General features: G+C 34.8%; 1 protein-coding gene across 1 annotated transcript in view; it reads right to left on the bottom strand.

The window, feature by feature from the left end:
* The window catches only part of LOC128026575 (protocadherin-15-like), a 174,287-nt gene that overhangs the window by 149,534 nt on the left and 6,284 nt on the right, over positions 1 to 18,469 (bottom strand). The window lies entirely within an intron of this gene.

Genomic DNA, 18,469 nt, shown 5'->3' with positions numbered 1-18,469 from the left:
GTCTCATAAATAAATGCTTGTAAATAAAATGTCATAAATAAAGATAATGAAATATTTTAAGAATGAAGTCTCAGTAAATCTCAAAAGTAGCTAAAATACATGATGAAGGCAAAGTTTGACTTTGCCTTCATTTGTTTTTGCATATAAATGTATAGAAAAAATAAATAAAATATAATTGTAATAAATACTCTATAATCTAGCTGATATATTTTCTGTTAACCCACCATTTGGACTCTGGGTCTGAGCACTGGAAAACAATTCTCATTATGATGTCATTCTCAGAAATACAGTTTTAATCTACTTTGCTTTGTAAGGGTTTGATGCGCAAGGACAGATATAACTTGACTTTGTACAAATATACACATGGGATTAAAGCATACATTTGTGCGTGTGTGTGTGTGTGTGTGTGTGTGTGTCTCCTGTTGTGAGGCTGGCTGTCTCAACAGTTGCTGCCTACATGCAGAGGTTGAAGTTGAGATAAACTTAAAAAACAAGTGTCTTCATTTGATCTGTCACCTGTTTTCATACTCACTATCTCTACGATGTGCCTGCGGCAGCCGTATAAGCCACTGAAATGGCTTTAAAACCAAACGGTGATGTGCGTCAACACAGTCATCTAAATACAACATCAGACCACGTCGACACCACAGTCAGATTCTCTATTCCCAAAAGAACGCAAGCAAGTCTCTGGAGCCTGATGGGTGAAAATGATAGTTCCCACTTTAACATTTCCACAGAGTGCTCAGCAACTGTGACAATACACAACAAGAAGGGGTTAAAGAACTTGCTAACACTGTCATTCATGTTCTTTGCTTTGTTGTGGAGGTTTGAGGAGTGTAAGCAAGGTCCAAAATTAACTTTCTGGCAATGACGGGTGAACTGAGAGAATTTTACATGTGTAAATATTTCGTACTGACCATGACACTTTCGATTTTCACTGAAATACCAAAAGTAACTAGATATGTCTGCATTTTCTGATCAAAAAATAAGTGGTGCCATTGCCAGTGAAACAGCTGCATCCTCAAGGGTCCTCACATGGGACCAACATAAGATGTATGGTTATGTACTGTATACGGATGCAAGGTCAATCAAATATATGCATATTTTGATATGCATAAAAGTGTTTGTCAAATGATTAAACTATCTTTTACTGTTTTCATAAAACTAAGCATTTACTGTAAACATCATCTTATTAAAACGTATTTTTGGGAGATGTAGAGTGACAACTGATAATTATATGCCTTTTCTGAAAGTAGTCACCTATACTTTTATAAAGACCTCATTGATATACATTACAAGCTATAAACATTTCATCTTACTTATATAAATATAAATGTCAGCAACAGGATCAAAGCCTGATGAAGCAAATATGATACACACAAAAAAATGCATATGCACATTTTAGACTTAGAGTTAGGGTTTGTATATATATATATATATATATATATATATATATATATATATATATATATATATATATATATATATATATATATATATATTCAAATTAAGTGTGAATACTGCAACTTTAAATGGCCACCGAAATGAATATGCATGTCTTCACATGTTGCAGATACAAGATGAAATAGGAGATTTTAAGAATAAACTCTGAGCTACCAAGACACAATCACCCATCTCAAACAGCTTTTGCATATGTGAAAGCACACTCTCAGAAGCAGGTCGTTCAGACATGGAGGACATCTCTCTGCCTTTCTTCTCTATGAGAAATGATTCATCATTTGCTCTCAACATGCATTTTTCCTTCCCTATCTCTATCCTTTAATCAAAGTATAATACACACAGTCTCAAGCTCAGAGTCCTTTCTAAGCCTCATTAACAGTCATGGCAACAGACACCACTTTCCCCGGCTGCTATCAGGACCCTTAAGACATGCTGGAATCTGTCTATATATCACAAACTTTCCTCTATATGTATTCCCTTCACTTTTCGATGCCTTGCACTTTTATCTGTGAAAAGGAGGGACAGCTGCAGTGTGAAACGACTGTGGTGACTGTTTCATTATGGAATTATTATGGAATGACACACATTACAACCCACAGAAACCAACTGAGAAACAGACATGCTGTAGTGGAGCTAGTAGAGAAAAAAAATACAAAAAAAATAAATAAAACAAATGATTAAAATGATTTAGGCTGCATTTGGGGAATGCACAAACAGATAAAATGTATAACTTGAAGGTATTGTATGTTACTTTTAATAAATGCATTTTTCAATGTTGTTTATCAAAGGATTTTTCAATGTTGTAAAAACAAAGATCGTTTTAGTATGTTACACAGAAAAATATATAATTTCAGTTTTTGTGCTTAAAAATTTCAGGTTTAATTCAATTTCTGTGTCTAATTTCAACTAAATAAATATATTAATATTAATCACTTGATGCCAAAAATCCCAAATTAAGAGGACAGACGGATGACTGTTTAAATGAACATCAGATGACCAGATATGAAATGCATATCAGATTTAGAGCCACATTTGAAAGTAATCCAAATTGACTGCCAAATATAAAATTGGATCTCATAAGTGTTTTTGCTTACTTGCATGCCAAAATCAACCAATATGTGCCAGATATCTGTAGAAAAAAAAACAAAAACAACAACAACAACAACAAAATACGAAGTGGTTGACAGCATAAATGCTGCCTTAGATAACATGTTAGTTTTCAAGGTTCTCAATAAATCAAAAAGCAATTATAGATATTATAAGTGAAGATGCTGTTCTCTCTCTCTCTCTCTCTCCCTCTCCCTCTCCCTCTCTCTCTCTCTCTCTCTCTATATATATATATATAATCTATAATATATATATATATATATATATATATATATATATATATATATATATATATATATATATATATATAACTTTTGGTAAAATATCCTGCTTTTCTTAGAAATTAATGTATCCTGTTACTGTCAGAAATGCATGAATTGTAGAAAGGACATTTGACAACAATGTAGCAAACTACCGTCTGAAACGTTGTGTATCAATTCGTAAGCAGTATAAAGTGATTCACATACTGTTTGAAAGAATAGTCAGTAGTAGTTCAAAATCAGTGAATACAGTGAAGTATACTGTAAGCAGTACTCTAGTATTCCATTCCGAACAAAGCCAGTGGAGCACTCTTTAGCAGACATGGATCATTCACATTTCATTCATGAAGCGGGTGTTTTTTCTATTAACCAGCTGGTCTACACTACACTTAGCCCTCGTGACTGCATTCACTCTGTTTAGCTACATATTTAAAACAACACAGGGACTAAATAATCTTCTGTCATCTTGAGAGCAGACTGAAACCTGCAGCCCGTCCTGCTGCTGGAGAAACAGCGAGCGGTGCAAGTTTGATCAGCACTTAAATGCATCCTTATTGTGCTGCCTGTAATGTTCTATTATTTCAACAACACTCTTCAAATTCTCAGCCTGCGTTATTTAAGAAGACCACAGATGGCTGGGCAGAGCTTTATTATCAAGGGTCTATGCATCTTTCACAGTAACATTTGATATCAAAGTACAAAGCTGCTGGATTTCCGCAAGGATCCAAAGTCCTGCTGTCAAAATCATCCAGCAGACATGAAGTTCCTAAACACCAACCCCGACAGCAAACGTTTTACATCCAGAACGTTATCCCTCAAACCCCACTCTCATAGATCTAGATTTCCTCTGATCTGTTACACAACATACACAACTGATGTCAGAATGACAACGTGGTCATTTAATTATCATTTGTTGACCCTGAACAGAAAGAGCTATTTTTCTATTGGGATTTAAAGCATTTGCACAATTTAAACATATTGCTTACACTCATGAGTTATGTCTGTGAAATTATCAGTATGGGCAGATGGGGGTAAAAAAAAAAAAAAAACTATTCAAATACAAATTGGCTGGATCAGAATATTTGATTATTCGAATATTGTTTGGTGGGTTGGCATTCAGTTTTTCAGTTTTGAGATTCTAATATTCTTTTCTTTTTTTACCGAATAACTGGCATCCTCCGCAAAACGGTCCTCATTTGTGCTTGAATATGAATCCCCCATGAGTGAACGTCATGATTCAGTTCATCTGAAAGACCTCAACTGTAGTAGAGCACTGCACGGACCTCAAATTTAGCCCTTGTCCGACAGCTTATCTGAATTACCGGCCCGAACCCGACCCAAACCTTTTTATTTTTCCCCATTCTCCCAAACCTGCTTATAATACTCTTCCAGCTATTAAAATAGTTTGGTTTTGTATGTAATGGCAAAATTATTATTTTTTCTTTTTTTCTTTATTAAGTTAATTTAGAATTTAGCATTTTTCGTTCATTAAATATACGTTTCTGTTTTTAAAGTCACTAACAAGTGGCAAGTGGCAGACAATGAAATGAACAATTTACCCTTCTCAAATCATCACAACTTGCCTAAAATAAAATCTAGATAGGCCTATACTTACTAAAACAGTTTAAGCATATGACAATGTTTATATGCGCTATAATAAATGCACGCTATATCCAAGTTTTTGCGGAGAATTAAGCTAAAGCTCGCTGTGCATGCACTGAAAAAAAAAACTGTTGGATTAACATAAAAAATATATGTACATCGGTTGCACATAATAAAGTTAGGTGTACGCAACATGATTTACACATGTTAAAGCTACATAATTTTTGCTTGTTAAACGAACATGATTTTTATATGTTATAAAAACATAATTTGTTTGTTAAATAAACATGATTTATATATGTTCAAAATACATATTTATTTGCTTGTTAAACGGAAATTATTTTTATATGTTAAAGATACATAATTTTTGTAACATGACTAACATGACATTTTTATATTTTGCATTCATATATGCTGAGGTTTCAATAAATAAAACTAACCTGATTACGTTTTAGAATACTATAAGCTGACTGAAGTTAAAAATAGCTTAGATTCCATGAACAAATGTCAATGAACAATGACAGCACATAAGTACTCATATCACTTTACTCATTTCATTTATTCATCACTTCAAGTAAAAGACAATGCACAAACATATCGTGGAAAGGTGAACAGTAATAACCATTCATACAATAACTGCAACAAAACAAACATTAAGACAAATACACTGTCAAACAGGTGTAGAGGAAAAGGTGAACAATATCAAGTTGTCAAAAGCATACCTTGACATTTTTGTTTTCAATTTTAAAATCATAAGAAGTCAAATTCATGCATTTCTTTTAAGAGTACAACTCATTTTTATGTATGTGCTACAGAAGTAAACGAACAGTATCAAGTTATTAAAAAACAGAAGACTATCTTCTGCAGTACCTCAAATGTATTTTTCATTTCAGGTGGGTAGTTGAGATTTAAGGCATACATAAGACCAAAAAGCATTGCCATAGCTAATGCAAAGTTGTCCAAGCCTTGCAAGATGTTCTGGCCTTCCAGAGCAATCCCGATGTCATCTGATCTGTCACGGAATTTGAGAATGTAGATTCCCACTGTGGTCTCCTCTGTGGATTTTTGGATGAAGGCTTCGTCATCATCCTGCAGAATGCACAGACAAAATGAGATTCGACAGAACTGCTCTGGGAATATTCAAACTAATGCAATTTCAATCATTTAATAATGTAGATATCATGAAAAATGTGAACTTGTATATAATGAGAACCAGACAAGACCAAGAAAGACAGATGACTGATTACAAATTACTGTTAGACCTCAGTTCTAGGATTGTGGATGGTAGTCCTACAAGTTTAGGTCAAAGATACCCAATTGTGCAGTGGTCAGCAACCTTACGGCAGGCAGATGGATAATTACAGAATACCAATAATAATGTACTGATGTGCTTTGTCGTGGTAGCATAAAATAGTAGAGGGAGTCGAGACAAGTGTAATTAAAGCTACACTGTGTAAGCTTTAATTAAGTTTTTTTTTTTTTTTTTTTTTTACCAAAAACACTTTGTTCTTTCAAAATTATATGTTCTCAATGTTTATACAATTCAAACAACTAATTAAGTATTCTCGTAAGTGTATAAGTAAGTTGCCATTTAAAATACATACGAGTGAATTGTTCTAATGGCGTAAGCCATGTTGAGCCTCCATCTTGAAAATAAATCTGTCAAAGAGGGACATACCTGGAAATGCAAGCTTTGTGTGCATCTCTAACGGTAACATAATACACTGATGAATGAGCACTGCTTTTAAATGAACATTTATTTTAAAAACATTTATTTTACCAAATTTAATTTCCTAATGGCATAAACAGGCTTTACTCCCTTGAAACCTTAACTGGAATGTCACTGCGACTTCCCGAATAGGTGAACACACGTACACGCACGCATCACTTGTGAAGTAAAATTGAAAATTGCGGATGTAGTGCATCGGGATTAGAGCTCGACCGATTTATCAGTTTTGCCGATTAATCGGCACCGATAGTTGATTGGTGGAACAGTCGGTTATCAGCAAAAATCCCTGCTGATAGTTTTCCGTGTTTCGTCCTCTGCTGGAGCGGCTGAAAGTTTCCCGGGTTGGGTCTGTTGCTGCAGCGGCTGAGAAGGCTCTGTTTTCATTATACAGTGTGAGAGCGGCCTCTAGTGGCTGAAATCACTCACAGCACGTGCTGCTTGTTTAGACACCTAAACCGTCATAAACCGGAAAACCGGTATAATAAAAAAAAAAAAAAAAAAAAAAAAAAAACTATATATATACATTTTTGGTCAACCGCCCAGCACTAATTAGTTGTACATGTTCTCATATCCATATATTTTGTTCTACTAATAATCTCAAGGTTAACTGGGTTTTGGTTTTACACAATTCTTTTATAGTGTTCACATTTTCACCTTCGTTTCTATTTTTCACCTTTTTGAATATATATTCAAATTTAGAATATTAGTTGACAGCCCTAATGCTCATTCATGTTTATTTCGCGCTGTAACTGGTATTATTGAGGAAGATAAGATCATGTGCTTCTCTTGAGCTGAGCCTGAGTGTACTCACGCCACAGCGCCAAAACGGTATTTATGTTTTTGAATTTAGTAAGGAAACGGACGTAATTTGAAATCTGAGACTTTGTTTCATATCAATTATAACAAAGCACAAAGGTTATTGTGAGTTATTGGATGGGATGTGCACTACAATGTTCCATTCATTCATCAACTGAAAACAGGATGACTAATAGATTCCTGGTATTTAAGAATCGATATTGGTTCATAAAAATGAGAATTGATTAAAATCGAGAAATCAGTATTTTTTACCCAGCCCTAATAGAGAGGAATACTGAAAATAGAAAAAAGGCAATCAAATATACTTGCAGTAGATTGAAAAAAATACTCACCACTTCTATTGAGCATTTGCAGGTCAAATTGCACTTGACTAGATGAATCTCATATCTGTAAAATATAAGAAGAAAATGCATTAGTTTTAAAGCAATAACATTTTCTCAGAGGTAGGCTAATTAATGATTTTAGAGAATTGAGCACATTTCCTTCTTAACTTAAAAAAAAATAAAGTGATAAATTATTATTGTAACAGTAAGGCTTACTATGAGCTTTTATTAGTGAACAGTAGTTAATGTTTTAAATAGATCTTAGTCTATCCGTGATTCGTATTGAATAGGCTTCCAGCACGCATGTGATTTGTGGATTACTTGCTATTTTAACCGCTATAGACCTGGAAGATTACCATTTGCAAAAGTTTTGTCTTGATAGTTTACACATTTAATTTTCTCCTCTTGTAAAATTAGACGCATGCGCAGTATCATCAGCTCATCGATCCTAAAATCAGACGCGTCTGACAGAAACGATTCTCAGTTCAGTTGGTTCAGTGTACTGGTGATCCGACAACCGAAGCAACCGGTTCTTGACTCGAGAACGAGAAGCGCTCCAGCAGTGGTCGTGTTCGTTCGTTATCTGGCTCGGCTCGGTATTCATCTTCAGTTCTCTCTTCACAGCAGTTCAGTCAGTGTACTGTTTGAGTAAATGAATTACTCCGGGATACTGTTTTATTTTGACTCAGAGTGAGTGTCAGCCACCTTAATTTAAAAAAGTTTAACAGCTTAAATCATTGGTGGATTAATGCTTACTGGAGACGCGAACCGTTTCAAACGATTCAATTCGATTTGGTGAACTGGTTCAAACGGTTCACTAAGAACCGATTAAATTGAACGATTCGTTCGCGAACCGGAAATAACTATTTTCCAGCATAAAACATAAGAGCATATAAGATTTTAGTGTGGATTTGAAATATGACAGTAAATTTCAGTGTGGCATGCATTTTGTGATGTTTTGGTATTTCCCAATTTAAGTCGATTACGTTCTGTAAAATCCCCTCCCCCACCCCGAAAAGCATTTTTCCATTCGTTGCAATTAAGGGGCCAAGTGAAATGACTTTTTTAAAAAGATAATTTGAAATAAACAGAGAATAACAAGTATTTTCTTTGTGATCAAGTTTAAAAGATACATAGTTCAGCCAGAAGGCCTAAACGTTCTGTAAGTAACGTTATATCCCCTAACGTTACACCACCCAAAAGTATTTGGTGCCATCCCTCCCTGAAGATAACTAGTTGTCATACACAGAATAAAATACGAATACATATGCCTTAAGGAATGTACACAATTTGAAAAATGTTCATAAAAGTCATAATGTTAAACAGGTAACTGTTACTGTTAAACATTTGCACTAACTTTTGCCTTTCCATGAAATCAGAAACGTTAAGGTAACTTGCATAAAAACGTTTACCTCAATGAAAATACGTTAAAACTGACTACAAACTGATTCTCAATAGCATTTCAGTTCAAAATGTTAATTACCTTCAGGCTTTAGCATTCCACGATAACTTGCACATCCAAAGCAAGAGAGAAAATGGCGAACTGTTTTTCCTTTGCGTATCTGCAGGGGGCGGAGTTTCCAGAGAAAACACAACAAATTTATATTATTTAAACATGATTATTTCTAACAGGTTAAACATTCGTCAGCATTAAATAAATGGCACAAGACTAAAATATGTTTAGATGAGAAACAAAATAATCATGTAGGAAATACGAAATGCATTTGTGCAAATTGAACAATCTGCCCATTGCCATTTTTTCAGTGTGGAGACGCCAGCACAATCACATTTTTTTTTTTTTTCGGGGGAAACAACTTAAAATAGCCTACACTCTCATTTCTGCTTATAAAGGTAAGATTAATACATCATTCTGAACTGTAAAGGGCGTACTTGTATTTGCATGCACTCACAATATCAACAAATTTAAAAAAGTAAAAAAATGATGTGCTTTCTTCCATTTGAACAGGAGTGCTTCACAAAAATTATTGGAAACTCAGCGAATACATGCCTCACAGACATGATAAAAAAAATCTATAGAAAGCTTTAAATTACCACTAAACGAAATAAAACAAATCAAAAACAAAAACTCTTTAATTATATTCATAATCCTTAAAGAGGCATTTCTCTCTAAAGGCTCTTCTAATGAAGAGATGGCGAGTCAGGATCGTCATCTTCTTCCTTGCGACACGGACTCACCAAACACTAGTTTATTAGTAAATAATTCAAATATCTCCTTACTATTTCCTTTGACACAATTTGCTGGAGTTTTGCAGTTTTAGCCTATTGTGTGCATTTGACTGCAGAATGCACGCTCTCTGCTGCTGCTGGCAGGACACTAAACAGAGCCACTCTTGACAGCAGGGTCTTATGATGCTTCCACCAGCGTGGCAATTTTTTCATCACTAATTGATTGATGTCTAAAATCAAAACATTAGGAGGAGCCTAAAAAAGGCCCAAGGCCTGGCCCGAGGGGCATAGAAAAGTCAGGGCCCGTCGGACCGGCTGAAATGCAGGGCTCTAGTATGCTAAATGTGCGATTTGAAACTGGCCAACCACAACAGCACATATTCCCTCCGAAGCTATTCAGTGTTGATTACTACCAAAGCTTCGATGCTCAAAAATGGTATTCGGACCAGCCCTATTACAAATAAGCTAGAGTGATGACACTTGCTCATGCTCAGTAAAGATCTCCCTGATAATAAAATAAAATAAAAACTATTTGGACAACTACTCACATACAGTAAGAATATAAAACAGCCAACAGCCTGATACAATGGGACAGCCTCCAGCATCCCTGCAACCCATAAATTAAATTAAATTAAATTAAATTAAATTAAATTAAATTAAATTAAATTAGTAATAATAATAATTATAATAATAATTAATAATTAATTAATAATTAAATTAGACAGCTGTGGTATACAATAACAATACAAAGCTATAAAATAAATGTGGAAATGTTTGAGGTCATATTGAGATCTCATGACTTTTGACTGTTATCTTGGCATAAACAAAACACAATTTGAGATATTATTGAGATCTGTTTTAAACTGAGGAGACTGCGTTTTTGTATTACAAGTGCAATCTGAAAAGCAGGAGACTCAATTTTCTCTCCAAATAATCTCACCGCTATTGGCAAAAACATCTGAGATGTCAAAAATATCTTATTTGTGATTTTTCTTTCCTATGGGCTGTAATGTTTAGAAATTCATTGCTGGGAATTCTAATGAATTGTGCTTAAACTATAAGAGCATTTCTTTCTTTACTCAAGGGTAAAGACTCACCCTTTTTGCATGTGACGAAGGGTATTGGATCAAAGTGATTGGCATCACTACGTTTCAGCAAAGCAATCAAGGGTAAGAAGGCCATTGCCGTTACTGTGGACTATTATATCAGCAAAGCACACCTGCCTAATAACACCCTGCTTTTTCCACTGTCACAGGCAAATAAGAAATCAATGGAAATTGCTGACATCTTGCGCTAAAACCTATTACAGTCAATGTCCGACAGTCTTTTATTCATAAAATGTTCTGTCAAGCTAAACCTCTCATCAAAGACACTTTGATGCTATGTCATGCTAGGACACTGTTTTGCATTTCTAAATAATTTAAAATGACTAAAATTCACAGAGAAGCCACTCATTCACCAAAGTGTGCTTTCAGAAGCCACCCAAGGAACGATCACATGATGGCTAACTGAGTGCCGACAGGCCTCATTTCCACTGAATCACCTGTCATAGACACCAAACACTGACAAGACGTTACTGAAACCTCCCAGTAAAGGTAAAATAAAATGCTGTGCTTCCTCCTGCCTTAATGCAAAAACACTTATGTCATTCCGAATAACAATTTACAATTTCACAGTAAAAATATCAGCAAAAAGGTTTGAAACAACATGAGCATGGATAAATAATGACAAACATTTATTTTCTTTAGGGGGGGGGGGGGGGTAAAATATAGTTTGGCCAAAAATGTACTCACCCTCTAGAATTTTTTTCTTCATGGGAACAAATTAAGAAATGTATCATCACATCACATGTTTATCATTGGATCCTCTGTAGTGAATGGGTGCTGTCAGAATGAGAGCTCAAACATCATAATAATCCACAAGTAATCCACATGACTACAGTCCATCAATCAACATCTAGTGAAGCATTAGCCTGTGTGTTTGTAGGAAAAATGTCCATCATCAAGACATTTTTAATATTAAACCACTGCGTCTGGCCAAAATACAAGCCTATAATCAATAATATTGCTTCCTCCAGTGAAAAGGTTTCCTTTGTTGTCCTGTCATATCAAAATCTGCAAACATATTTGTTTAGAACGGTTTTGGACTGTATTCACTTGTAAACGGTGCTTGATCTGTGTATACCTTATCACTGGAAAAAAGCAATATTATGGATAGAGGACTCTATCTACTATTTTAGCTGGAAGCAATAAAAAAAAAAAGGTAAAAAATATCTTAATGATGGATTTATTACAAACTCACATCTTTTCAACTCACAGTAGTTTTGTAGATTACTTGTTGATTATTTGATGTTTATATCAGCAGTTTGAACTCTCATTCTGATTGCACCCATTCACTGCAAGGATCCATTGGTGAGCAAGTGATGTAATGCTACGCATCTCTCCAAATCTGATGAAGAAACAAACTCATCTACATCTTGGAAGGCCTGAGGGCGACATTTTCAGCTAATTTTCATTTTTGTGTGAACTATTCCTTTAACCCTCTCCCTCATCTTCTATTTAATTTTTATGACTATAGAATGCTGAGGTGAACTAAAAAGAGTGAATGCTCCCAAAGACAGCACTGCAATTCATTACCCAGCGTGAGATGTAATCAGAGGACATCAGGGGTCCAAACACTAATGACTCCAGTGATTAACCCATGTCAACTACCCAGACATGTTCTAAAGCACCTGTGATGACAAGCAATAGATGCGTTACTGTATGCTGAAATTTTCAACTTGTGAAAATGCATTAAAGTGTGTGTCGCAAACAAGGTAGCACCCGAAGAGATGTACACAGATGTAGAAATTGTATATATTAATGAAACCTATTCATAGAGACAAACATTTAAAAAAAACATAAACGATCTGCTGTTGATAATTGCACACCTGAAAAACAAATGCTAGCATAGCAAACCAACCATTATACTCTGCAATATGGTAGATAGGAGAATTCAAACCAAATCAAACACCTGCAAAGATAATATTAGTGCTAATTATTACATTATACATTCTGGTTGAAATTTGGAGATACAGAAAAATTTTGCTAAATTCAACTTTATGACATGGAAATTACTTTTACACCTTCCCATTCACCGTAAATAAATGCTTATACCGTACATATATATTTTTTTATGTTTGCTTAATGTCACCATTACTGTAGTTTGTGTATTGAAGTAATAGTTTGCCCAAAACTAATTCCAGAAATAATTAATGCCGTTCCAAACCTGAATGACTTTCTTTCTCCTGTGGAATCTATAAGACAGTATTTTGAGAATCAGTGTTTTTTGTCCATAAATTGAAAGTCAATGGTCACCAAAACTGTCAAAAATAACTTCAAAATATTTTCTTTTGTGTTCTGCCAAAGAAAGACATATGTTGTCGGGCTATAACAAGGTGGTATTACAATGTTATACACACAACCTTCCTATAGTTTTTTATGAAACCTACATCATTTCATAAACACACTGAGAGTAACTTAGAAAATAAAATAACTGTTCTGTGTGATCTATATCTTTGGAAAACTACATTCATTGGTGAGAACTCCTTCCAGCAATTTGCACTCCAAGTCATAACATCAAACAATCCAGGGGAAATAGCACTAGAAGAAAAAAAAAATATATTTTATATATATATATATATATATATATATATATATATATATATACATATATATACATACACACACACACACACACACACACACACACACAGTATAGCTGTAATATGAGTCAAGGTCATAGCACACAACAACCATTAAGTAAATGACAGGGTGGCTGTGGTTGGAGAACTGCATGGGGACAGCACACTATACAAAGCGAGTGTGAACAGAGCTGAGGTCAAACCAGAGCAGCACCTCATTCAGAAGGTGTGGATCAATCAAAGGTGCAATGGAAGAATTTCAAGGGTCATATGACTCAAAAACATTTCTATTTCATAGAGTTTTTGAACACACATATAATACTGCACAGCAACTGCAATAGAGTACAAACACTGATTAGTATAGAGTAAAATTCAGCATGAATTATATTGTTTGATAAATTGCATATATAAAGTAAATCAATGTTCCCTTTAATATGTTTTTTTTTTCTTGGCTATCAACCACAACCAGACATTGTATCAGACGTCAGAGCAAAAAGACTGGATCTATGACTGCCAGCGATTTTCATTCTGCAAGAAACAGATACCATGTTTCAGAAACCAGTTTAAGCTGATATGACCTGGCGTTACGAGGCAGCATCAACTCACCTGATCCCATATCCAGAAAAATATACTCCAACACACTAAGGGTGCTTTCAAACTAGCACTTTTGGTGTGCACCCGGGTTCGATTGACGTCAGAGTTCGGTATGTTTGGATGATGTGAACGCTGCCTTCTAAACTCGGGTGCGCACCCGCAAACCGTAGTCGAGTCCGCTTAAAAAGGTTGGTCTGGGGTATGGTTCAAGTGAACTCCGGTAACGTTCACTGCTGATGTGAATGCAATCGTACCAAATCGTCTAAGTGAACTGCTATTAATGACGTAATATTTGATAAAAATGTGTGTTTGTGTGCGTTTCACTCACTTTCCTGACAAGCATGACTGATGCGCTGCAAACAGAAAGCTGTATCGAACATGGGCGCGGACCAGGCAAGTGAACCAAATGTGAAAGCACCCTCAATAAACACTTAAAACTATCAAAGGAACAGGCTGTCACAACATTGGTTCATAACCAAACGTCATGACATCAAAAGCGCACAATATGTGACCAAGAGCTGCAAAGGAGATTATTCCACTCTGTTCATCACAAAGCAGATATTCAGCAGTTATTTAGGTTTGGAACAACATAAGGGTGAGTTAATTACAGATTAATCATATTTGATGTGAACTATCCATTCAACAAATAAATATTATTTTCTGTTCACACTGCATTCAAACCAGACTGAAAGATTTTAATCTGCACTGACTGTCATTATATGAAAATGATCAAATCGGATACATTGACTGCTAAAGTAATGATTAAGGCATCACCAAGCAACTTTCTTCAGCTATGGGACACAAAAAGCTGGCAGTATGGAGACAGCTGACAGAAAGCTTAAAATCTGCTTATCTACACCATGGCATTTCGCCACGAAACTGAACTGATGCTCTACTAGAATAAGAATATCTGACACTACAGAGAACACCTCTCAAACGCAAGAGCTGCCATAGTAAAAAAAAAAAAAAGCCACCATGGTGCATCTTGTCTCATTAGAAAAACAGTGATTGCAACTGGCACATCTGACAGAGTTTGAATGTTTGACCCTTCCGATGGGCTATTAGCTTGTGCAAGAACATCTCTTCTGAAAGGCTTCTAAAAACATCATCTTTAGAGTGAAGAGAAGAGGCATTCGTCTTCTCACTCACACACACAGCACACTTTTTCAAACTGAGCAGCCACCATTGTAACGGCTGAAAATAGCAGCTTGCATTCTTCACCTGATCCAGGCTGGCTATGTTGGTGAGCTTGTTGAAAAGTGAATCTAAGCATGGTCTTGGTCTCTAAGCATGGTCCTGTGTTGTTCGTAAAGCTACTTAAAGGGATAGATCACAAAAAAACGACAGTTCTGTCAGCATTTTCTCACCCTCATGTAGTTTCAAATCTATCCTATACAAACTTCATTGGACTTTCACTGTATGGACAAAAAGGAGACATTTTCAAAGTATCTTCTTTAGCGTTGCATAAAAGAAAGGAAGTCATACAGATTTGGAATACCATGAGGATAAAAAATAATAATAATAAAATAAATAAAAAGCCTTACATTTAACACAGTTTTCTAGAAACTGAGACAAGAACCCATGTATATCACTGAATGCTGAAAAGTATGTTAATTGCTAAACTAGATCTTTTTACTAAATACAAACATATGAATAGGTATTCATGCACATAAGTATCGTTATCTAAATAAATGGTAGGCTAACTGATTAACATATTCTACATTTTCTCAGTATTCTATGATTCATATTCAATTTTCAAAAGTTTCATAAAATGTTCTACATCTCTGAAAAATTTACATAGAAATGGACTTGCAAATATGTATGTAAATTGTCATATTCTATTCAATGGCCCAGCTGATTGCTGAATTTGTTCTGCTTGTGTTTCATGAATAAATACTTATGCAACTGCTATTTTCTATTCAAATGCAATTTAAAAATAAATAAATCTGGTAATAATGTGTGTACATTTTCCATACGAATACCTAATACTGATGTAGTCATAAAAAAATGGGGTCCAAAAGTCTGGGACCACATGCATTTTTTTTAATACTATAAATAAGCAGGAAGTTTAGGTTTTAAAACAAAGAAATGTTATGCAAAATGAAGAAGAAATATATGCAGTAATTAAATGAAAAGGGTAAAATTCTGAGTAAGTTCTAAAATTCATAAAAATTGCTCAAGTTCACTCTAAAAAACGCTGGGTTGTTTTTTCAACCCAACTGCTGGGTTGAGGCCGTTGGATAGGACTTTGGGATGTTTTAACCCAAGTTTGGGTTGAAAATAAGTCTCTTTTTAACCCAGCGAGGCTGGGTTGAGGACGCGGACGTGAAGGAGAGCACGCACGTCACGTCAAAATCGTACGTCTCCAGTGCGAGCAGCCGCCATTTTCTCAGCGTGATAGAAGCGAGAAGCGAGTGAAAGACTATGGTAAGTAAATATTCAAAATGTAAAGTTATCTTTTATTGTTTACCCGGTTGTATGAAAGGCGGAAGGTTTTATGAAAGGCGGAAACAAAGGAGCTTAACGTTTTATATATATATATATATATATATAAAAACGGACGCGGTTTTCGCCTCAGACACGGAGGTCTTAACTGCCTCATGTAACGTTACTGAACGGAGGATGTACTTTTAATATAACGTCTGTGAATGTATTTTGTCATATTTACATAAGATTTTACATTATCTGTACTTTTTGAGGCGTTAACAGACGGTTATGGTCACGGTTACGCTCATGTGAATTTGTCTTTTTTTTTTCGCGGTTAAACTGAATGTATGTTTGTCTCCTAAAGGAAACGGCATTGTGTAGTAAAGACTAGCATAATTATTTTGAGGCTGTTGAAGTGGTAACTGTTAAAAGTATGTTTTACATGTAATATTTCAGACTTGTCGAGCTTGTGTCTTCATTGTCCTTACGCTGAGAGTTAAAGACACAGAAGCTGTTTGTGTGAGGAGTCACAGACCTGTGTGAGGATGAGGAGGAGGTGTTCTTCTGAAGAGAGGGACAGACGGTTTAAGGAGAGTAAACTTCAGAATAACATCAAGTTATCTTTATTTTTACTAAGACTAAAATAATGTTGTTGTTTTTTTTAGATGTTGAAATCCAGAGACAAGATAACTTTATTCTTTTGAGACTGATGTAAGTTATTACTTTTTTTTTTTTTTTAGAAAATTAATGTTTCTGTTGTGTCCTGTTAACTTCACATTTTGATGCAAAAACAGTGTGATTATTTATATATATATATATATATATATATATATATATATATATATATATATATATATATATATATATATATACAGATATGTATGTATATGTTAATATTTTATTGAAACCATTGATGTCCCTCTTTGCAGAACTCAAACTAACTGGAGTTAAGGACACAGAAGTCTGCTTGTGTGAGGAGGTGGTTTTCTCAGCTTCTTCTGAAGAGAGGGAAAGATCGTTTAAGGCAAGTAAACTTCATAATTTCATGTTATCAGTTGTTGTTGTGTTTTACTAAGAGTAAAATAATGTTTGTTTTTTGTTTTTGTAGATGTTAAAAGCAAGAGACATGGGAGAGCATCGTTCCTTTGATATTTTATGTAAGTTATTTTTAGAAAATAAATTTTTCTGTTGTCTCCTGCCGGTTTACTTCACATTTTGATGCAACAACAGTGTGATTACGTGCTCATTTCATTAAGACCATTGATGTCTGTGTTTTTTATTGCAGAAATCAAACCAACTTTGGAGTTGTCTGATTTGGAGAGTCATTATTCTTGGTCTTCGCTCTTAGAGGTAAAGTTCACACAAAAAAATCATTTACTTGCCCTCAAGTCATTCCAAACCTATAAGACTTTTGTCTGTCTTTACAACATAAATTAATATATTTTTAGTTTTCTCATAATATTTGTTAATCCATTTATAGTTTAGATAATCAGTATTTTCAAGCTTCATAAATATAGAGTTATTGTAGAAGTAAATTCTGATATTTATATATGAATACATCTTAAATTATATGATAGCAAACATGTATGTTCAAAATAAAATACTGGTCTCCCAGACCAGCAATGGAGGACACAAAAAGAGAATATTAAATATATTCATATGTTTTCCAAAAATGAGCAGAGTTTGTATGAGTCTGGAAAAACATTGTGAGAGTAAATTATGAACATTTTAATTATTTGGTGAACTAACAGCCCTCCATGTACATGAATATTGTGAGGTATGTGAATGTCATGTCTGTTTTAATGTTTCAGTAAAGAAGCTTTCTGAAAGCAATATTTATTCAAACAATATCGCCTGTCCTCAACCTAGTGCTGCCATTATAGCATTCTGTAGCGCTGTGGTGGACTGAGACATTAAACAACCGCACAAAGTGTTGAAACTTTAAAACCGATTATTTACCTATCCTTACGGATGTGAATACACCTCTACCTGAAAATGGATAGTTTAATTAAATGTTTAATTTTTTCAAATGTGTTTCTCTTAGGCCACTGATGAAGAGCAGGCGGTGACTGGGATGAATGCTGGTCAGAGAGGAGAATCTTCTTTCCCCTAAACTGATGCAGTGGTGGTTTTAAAGGAGGACGCTGCCCTGGATGATGTAGAAGATGTCAGATGCTGTGCAGATGGGGTTTCTTCATGATAACATCAGTTATGCTAAAGAGATCATTAAAAATTGACCGTGATGCATGATCTGTATTCATGGACTATGAAACAAACTGTA

This window comes from Carassius gibelio, chromosome A13 (assembly GCF_023724105.1).
Source record: "Carassius gibelio isolate Cgi1373 ecotype wild population from Czech Republic chromosome A13, carGib1.2-hapl.c, whole genome shotgun sequence".
Classification (NCBI taxonomy): Eukaryota; Metazoa; Chordata; class Actinopteri; order Cypriniformes; family Cyprinidae; genus Carassius; species Carassius gibelio.
The sequence above is the reverse complement of the archived record's forward strand: the minus strand, read 5'-3'. Positions and strand labels throughout refer to the sequence as shown.